At 36.2% G+C, this 7804-nt stretch overlaps 1 protein-coding gene and 1 long non-coding RNA gene across 2 annotated transcripts in view; one reads left to right on the top strand and one right to left on the bottom strand.

Annotated features, from left to right (window-relative positions):
* Positions 1-904, bottom strand: part of LOC106878934 (CKLF-like MARVEL transmembrane domain-containing protein 7) — a 56827-nt gene extending 55923 nt beyond the window's left edge. Inside the window, exon 1 of the mRNA XM_014928300.2 lies at positions 514-904. The gene's annotated coding sequence lies outside the window, so the exon portion shown is untranslated. The remainder of the gene's footprint in view (positions 1-513) is intronic.
* LOC128247308 (uncharacterized) overlaps positions 1-7804 on the top strand; it is a 73428-nt gene that overhangs the window by 42402 nt on the left and 23222 nt on the right. The gene's annotated exons all lie outside the window — the stretch shown is intronic.

Genomic DNA, 7804 nt, shown 5'->3' with positions numbered 1-7804 from the left:
TATATATATATATAGTTGAAATTTATAGAAAAACAAAAGATGAAGACAGGTGTATGAACAATAAGCAGGTGTATTAGTTTGATGTTCAGGAAAATGAAGAAATCTTTTACATTTCAAGCCTATGCTCTTCAACAGAAAGGAATAAGAGAAAATAAACAGAGAGAGAATGAAAAAATGTGTGTGTGAAAGAGAGAAGGGGTGGTGATATATGTTGGGGAAAGAAGTTTGCATGTGTTTGTGTTGCTGCTCAAATGTTAGTGAACATTTTATTAGTTGCTTGATATAAATATAAGACTGATTCCATATTTAAATCCATAATTACATGAGCTCAACAATAGAGGTGAAGAAAAGTTGCGAGCTGCTGATGCAACTCAATTGAAACCAGACTATATAGAAGAATAAATGGTAAAATAATGTTCATGAAAAAATTTAATTATGATGATGATGATTGTAGAATGGTGGCAGAGGTGGTTCTTATTTCCTGTGATAATGTACTTTCTAAATCTTGCTTACCTCTAACTTTTCAGCTCAAATAAACCATGAGGTAGATATCCAGTTTTGTTGTCTTCTCACATTAATCACACATACACATACATCATTACTTATGTAGATGTGTATATATGAGCATGTGTCTGCATGTGTGCTGACGTATTTTTATTTTTGCTGGACCTTATCTATGAACATAAATAGTACTTCAGATATTCAGGTGAACTTACAGATATGCATAGCAATGCATCATGCACAGATACACCTGGACATAATTGCGTGTGTGTGTGAATATGCAGATATACAAACGTGTCTAATGAACATGTGTATATATTTATATATACATAAAACAATGAATGTGCATGTATATGTATGTACACACACATCAGTGTCTGCAAATGTGTTTGCATACATGTGTGTATTTATGTCTGGATGTACTTCTGTGTCTTATACCTGGCAACTATAAACATGATTAGTTGATCTGATCTTGAACTTTGCTTGATTTGCCAGTAAATATATAATCAAGGTATTTAGTTCTCAAGTTTTAATCTCCACTCTGGTAACATTATCACACTTATCACCAACAACATCACAAACACTAACTTCTCCACCATCAGCTCTACACTTATCACCACTATAATAATTGTTTTCATTAACATCATTCTCTACCTTTCTGCATCACTATTTCTATCATTATCATCACAATGGTTACCACCATTAATATTCCTCTCATCATCATCTTCATCAATAACATCACCACCACCACCATCTTATAACCCTTGTGTCTGCTACAAGTTAACAGCGTAACTACTTCCATCAGCACTGGCTTTATCTATAAAAGTGAGATTTCAAGCTTCCATATCGATACTGCCTATTCTTTTCACCAGAAAATAAGTTTATGATTCTTTTGCAATTTTGAATAGTTTTCGAGCGAGATCGTTGCCGGTGCCCCTGGACTGGCTCTTGTGCGGGTGGCACATAAAAGACACCATTTCGAGCGTGGCCGTTTTCATGCGGGTGACACGTAAAAGCACCCACTACACTCTCTGAGTGGTTGGCGTTAGGAAGGGCATCCAGCTGTAGAAACTCTGCCAAATTAGATTGGAGCCTGGTGTTGCCATCCGGTTTCACCAGTCCTCAGTCAAATCGTCCAACCCATGCTAGCATGGAAAGCGGACATTAAACGATGATGATGTTGACATCATTTACTACTAAATGTAACGAAAGACTCTACTGTGAAGTTGATTCAGTCGACAAAGGTGACTGTGTACAGCCAAGTCACACTTTATAGGTCAGACTTGTGCAATCGAGCTGAGGAAGACTATGTACTCCAGATGTTCCTCAAATCACACACTACTATCTAAAAGAAAAAAAAGGACAGTCAGAAAACTAGGCAGCATAGTTACAGTTGAAGTGCTAATGGTTATAGATCTTCTCAATTAGGCTGATAATAATAACCATAAACTTTTGTACACATTACCTAGGTGCATACAACTCTTTGGAAGTGTTCTAGCTCAATCAGTTATATACTTATTAATGTTTTACTTAATACATAAAATATCCAATTTTTGCAGTTAAATGTGTGTGTGTATGAGAGAGAGAGTTTTAAACCTAGGTGATTGCACCCTGTTCTCACAAGCATTGCATATCTAAGATTATATTATCCAATGTATTCTCCTTTTCTTTTAAAGATAATATGATTTGATGTGGAGAGAGATTTAGCTACTATTCCTAACAAGTCAAGTAAGCACATGGAAGCCCTCATTGAAAATAAAGGTTTACTGTTCTGAAAGATTGAAGATATATGCCAAGCTCATAGATTTTTGAAGCACTCTTTGTCTAAAGGTGTTTGGGTTAAATTTGACAGTTTGCATAAAAGGAAAATAAATATCCCATCCAAAAATGAAAGTATTTTAAAAAATCAAAAAAATATCTAGATTATTGCTAAGAAGAGAGAATAGTTTACTCAAGGTAGCTTCCTTCAGCTTCCACCAAGGCCTTAAGACAGCTCCTGGTGTCCCTAAGAAGATCTTCAAACACCTTCTTGATCTTGGGCACCAGCTTGGCCTTGGTGGTGCAGGCAGAGTGGTTAGTGTCTTCCTCAACTGCACCCTACACATAGTAATCCACAGGATTACAATTGAAGGAATAAGGAGGCTAGAAATTGTGAGACTAGTGAAGTCATAAAAATTCTCTGATACTTTCCAGAGGTATGACAAGAAGCTGAATCATAATGCTACACATATGGTCTTCCAGCAGCGACCTTCTTCAGCCAAGGTTTGAACACCATCTCCAGCAGCTTCACGTCACTGTCTGATTTGAGCCTAAGGCCCTTTTCAAAAGTATTGGGTGGCATGACATCACCCTCACTGGAAATGTACACAAAAACCTTCACAGTTTGAGGGAACTGTTGTTCTGGGTGTTTTGCAACTGGTCCTGGCAGGAGTTCTTTTCATCTGAGAAGAACCAGATCATCCTCAGCCCAACAAGATGCCTCTGCTTGATCAGGAGCTCCTTTGCCTTCCTCAAGCTGTTCTCCTTGGCTTTGACTGTCATAATTTTCCCTTGGGATTCTTATACAAGTAGTAGCAAAGGTCCTCATTCAAGATCAGTGTCATGGTTTTGACTTCAACACTCATCTCTTTTACCAAAGCCTAAATTCCCTTGCACAGATCTTCCATTACCTTGTCTTGCAGTTGTTGGATGAATTCTGGTGTCCATTGCATCCCTTCCTGTTGGCCATGGCTTTGTAGCCTCTGTTGCAGCTGTCTATGTTATATCTTAGAGCTTTTACAGTATTCACAGAACTTTGAGCAGCAATCACAATGATGGCAATTTGATACCCAACATGAATCATCATGATATATATGTCTTTTTCAATATTCATATGGTTTCCTGTCTTCCATGGCAGCTAACATTTTCTCAACTACAACTGTAATCTTTTTTCTCTAGAATGTTGTTGATTCTTCTCCAATATACATCAAGCTATTCTTGAAAAAAAGTGACATAAAAGGTCATCAAATGTAGCTTGAATACCTTGTATGGGTTTGGAGATGTATTATATATGGGTGGGTAGAGAAGGTGAGATAAGATAGTGATAAGGATCTAAAGCATATCTTCAAGAGGATATGTCCAACAGCATGATGACAGGAAAATTAGAGAGAGTGGGTGAGTAAAGGTTGTTAGTGTGCAACACTACTTCATTCAGGCATAATGATTCAGAGGATAGATGAAGGAAGGATGACAGGATATAGGTGGTACATGCATAGAAGAGAAATACGGGTTGGTTACAGAACTGACTTGAGAGCTCATGAATAACTTTGTTTGGACCAAGTTTTCCAAGAGCACAAGTGTATAATGTAAGTAGACTTTGAATTGAACTAGTTCAATTAAAGCCGCTAAGAGGAAAAAATATCGCCAAATTAGATTTCTTAATAATATATATATATACATATACACACACACACACACACACACACAATATCCATATACATACAAGTCTTAGTTCCCATTATTACATGAGCTAAAACTTAACATGTGTGGCTATATGAGTATAGAGTTGTGAGGTGAGAGTGTAATCATCATCATCATCATCATCGTTTAACGTCCACTTTCCATGCTAGCATGGGTTGGACGATTTGACTGAGGACTGGTGAAACCGGATAGCTACACCAGGCTCCAATCTGATTTGGCAGAGTTTCTACAGCTGGATGCCCCTCCTAACGCCAACCACTCAGAGAGTGTAGTGGGTGCTTTTTACATGCCACCGGCACTAAGGCCAGTCAGACGGTACTGGCAACGGCCATGCTCAAAATGGTGTATTTTATGTGCCACCCGCACAAGAGCCAGTCCAGGGGCACTGGCAACAATCTCGCTCAAAAATCCTACGATGGCCAGTCAGGTGGTACTGGCAACAAAAATACAGCAGGATTTTTTTATATATACACATCGAATGGTGGAGCACCCCTGTAAAATAGGAATCAAAGGGGTCCTTAGGCAAAAAATGGTTGGGAGCCACTGATCCAGATAAACATGCTTCATCAAATTATATGCACACACACACACACACATCGTGAATGAACATGAATCGTGTATAATATAGGTTTTTATTTTTATTGCTTGAAATAAATAATGTTTACATTTTAACGTTGTAAGTCTTTACTAGACTGTCAAATCTCAATGTAGGATTCATTGTGGGGTCCTTATTAATAGAAACTACTGATATTTAACAATTTATTAAAATTCTAGATTTGAAAGATGTAGAGATACAAGTGATCTTCATGTAATGGTATCACTAAGAAATAACTACCAACATATTCACCTCCAGGCTGTACAAATCTGAACTATTTGCAATGTGTTTATAAGAAAACTGTTCTACTATAAGATCTAATATAAATAATTATGAGTAGCATTACTGCCTGGATTCACCAATTTTCTTTACAGACCTAATTTATAATTGCTTGATTATGTTGATTTCTTACAAAGCTACCATAAAATACATTTCTACTTTCAAGGCTAAACTGAAAAAAGAAAAAAAAATCAGCATAAAGTAAAACATTGTTACAACTGTCACACACACACATATATATACTTGTAAACACTTGTCTGTTTTCTTTTTCTTTTTTTTTATTAACCTTGATTTCTGTGTCAATCCTTCTCAGAACTTAATTAAATACTAATAACAATAACCTTTTATCTATTAGATGCTTGAGGCTTTGTTAAAAGCATTCTGTGCTCTGTAATGATAGAAAAAAATAATGAACTACTTACTAGAAAAACCATATAGAAATACATTTGTTGAGGTAGAAAAATAAATTGTCTCGAGTTTAAATAATTCAGAGAAGCCATCCCCATTAAATTATAAGGTTTTTATGTATTTTTATTATTTAAAATCAAAAGGATTGGGAGAGTTAGACAAATGCCTTGCTTTATTTGTTCTGGCTCTGTGTTCAAATTCCACCAAACACAACTTTGTCTTTCATCTTTCTGGGGTTGATAAAAAAAAAAATTGACCAGTCAAATACAGGCTTGATATAATCAACTGTCCCTCTGCCCACCAAATTTCAAGCCTTGTGCCTATGTTAGCAACAATTATTTAAGATTAATAAGGACTGTCATCATCTCATGACTGGTGCAGCTAATGTTTAGGATGCTACTCCAGACACTCTGGCTGTCAAAACCTATTTGTCAGGCAGACAGACACAAGATTGTAGAGTTAGGCTGTAGGTCTGAAGTAATTACTATGTAGTAGTGTTTATTAGTATGCACATATAACTTTATATGCTTGTGTCTGTCTACCTGACTTAAAACAGGCTTGATACTATGGTCATAGTTGCATTCCAGCTATATGTCAATTATGTTCTATTTTCATTAGAACTCCTTTATCTTGTGTCTTTCATCTTTTGAAATAGTAGAGGTGTTGTTTTGAAAAGATTTAGTTGATATTTCTAGAAGTTGCCATGACCACATGAAGTTCCTTCATTTGCTTGTTGCATCAGTCATGTAACCATTTGCATGACTGCCTTTGTAACTCACACTTGAAAATCAGGGTTTTCCCAACTTCTTTTTCAAGGGCATATGAAAACCACCTCTGTCACTTCCTGGCCTTTTCTAGCTTATGTTGTTCACACTCTGAGGTTAATCTGTAGATTAATTTAAAGTAAGAACATTCTGCTCTCTATAACTCTGCCTATTATCTATCATTAATTGGAATTTCTATTTCCCATAAGATAATTTAACTTCTTTCTAACTTTCATCTTTCTTTTAACCTTCCCTGTTTTCAGTTTGAAACCAGTCTGATTAAAAGTGGGAGTATATTCCTCATCAATGGTTAGTACTTTAGTGTTTGGTAAGTTGATGTGCTTAGAACAAGGTTTATTTAGCTTTTACATCTACCCGAGTAGTTGTTGGCTTTCTGAAATTATTGTAGAAAGGCTTATCAGTGTTTAATCCTTTTGATACCAACCATCTAACATCACCTGTGGTTCTATGAATATAAAAAGACCCTCTCGTTTTAAAGTGTTTATATTAAAATTAAAATTTGTCTTAAATTTGTTAGAACTCTTTATGTTCCATACCCCATCTGAACTGTAAAGAAAATATTTTACTAAATCCCTCTAAATCCTCATTATTTAAAAACAAAGAAAAATGGGACATAAATAAGGTTGGGGCATTTTTAGACATGAGTGATAAAGTGATTATTCAGTTTAGTGTACATTTTAAAATTGGTTTCACTGAAGAATGCAATTTTATCACTTGTAAACTGGATTAAAACGAGAAATCTATTATCACATACATTCTTGATGTAAACGGTAAAATAGAGAGTTCAAAGTATTGAACCATGAGAAACATCATGAATTATACTTGTTTTCAAGAGCTTAAGATACTGTTTACACTTTTAAAGGGTTACTTTTCTGCCTTGTAAACCATAATGCTGTAATTATAAGCTTAGTATTTAGCATTCTTTGGTATAAAAAGCTTTTATTTTAGGGCTAAGAATATTACAGAAGTAATATAGGGTTTATAAAGAGTATCGACAAGAGTAATTAAAGGATAAATTGTTGAATGATTTTTTTGAAGCTAAGCTGGTATTAGATTCATATTTAAGTAAACATTTTAAAATTTGTGAAACCAATTTTTTTTTAACAATGTATATCAAATGTTTAATTAAGCAACTGATGCTTACACACCATCTTAAAGAGAACATTTTGGCAATGATTTTTGGGAGTAAGGGATTAATGGTGAAATATGTCAGACTGGGAGGAAGTGTAAATAACAGAATGTTTGAGAATCACAAATGAAGAAGCTTCTTTGGATGGAAACATAATTGTTGTTCTTTAACCCAGGTCAACTATGATTGAACAGACCAATGATGAAAGTCTTTCAACTACAACCATCTGTCTTCTTTGCCAGAGCAGCTGTCTGGCTTCCGTGCTAGTGGCCCGTAAATAGCACCATTTGAGCATAATCGTTACCAGCGTTGCTTTCTAGCACTTGTGCTGGTGGCACGTTAGAAAATCATTCGAGCGAGGTCGTTGCCAGTGCCGCTGGACTGGCTCCCGTGCAGGTGACACGTAAAAAACACCTTTTGAGTGAGGCCGTTGCCAGTACCGTGTCACTGGCCCTCGTGCTGGTGGCATGTAAAAGCACCCACTACACTCTCGGAGTGGTTGGCATTAGGAAGGGTATCCAGCTGTAGAAACTCTGCCAAATCAGATTGGAGCCTGGTGCAGCCTTCTGGCTTACCAGTCCCTCAGTCAAATCGTCCAACCCATGCTAGCATGGAAAGCGGACGTTAAACGTTGATGATGATGATAGT

The sequence above is a fragment of the Octopus bimaculoides genome, chromosome 1 (genome assembly GCF_001194135.2).
Source record: "Octopus bimaculoides isolate UCB-OBI-ISO-001 chromosome 1, ASM119413v2, whole genome shotgun sequence".
In the NCBI taxonomy this organism is placed as follows: domain Eukaryota; kingdom Metazoa; phylum Mollusca; class Cephalopoda; order Octopoda; family Octopodidae; genus Octopus; species Octopus bimaculoides.
This window is presented reverse-complemented; position numbering and strand designations above follow the sequence as displayed.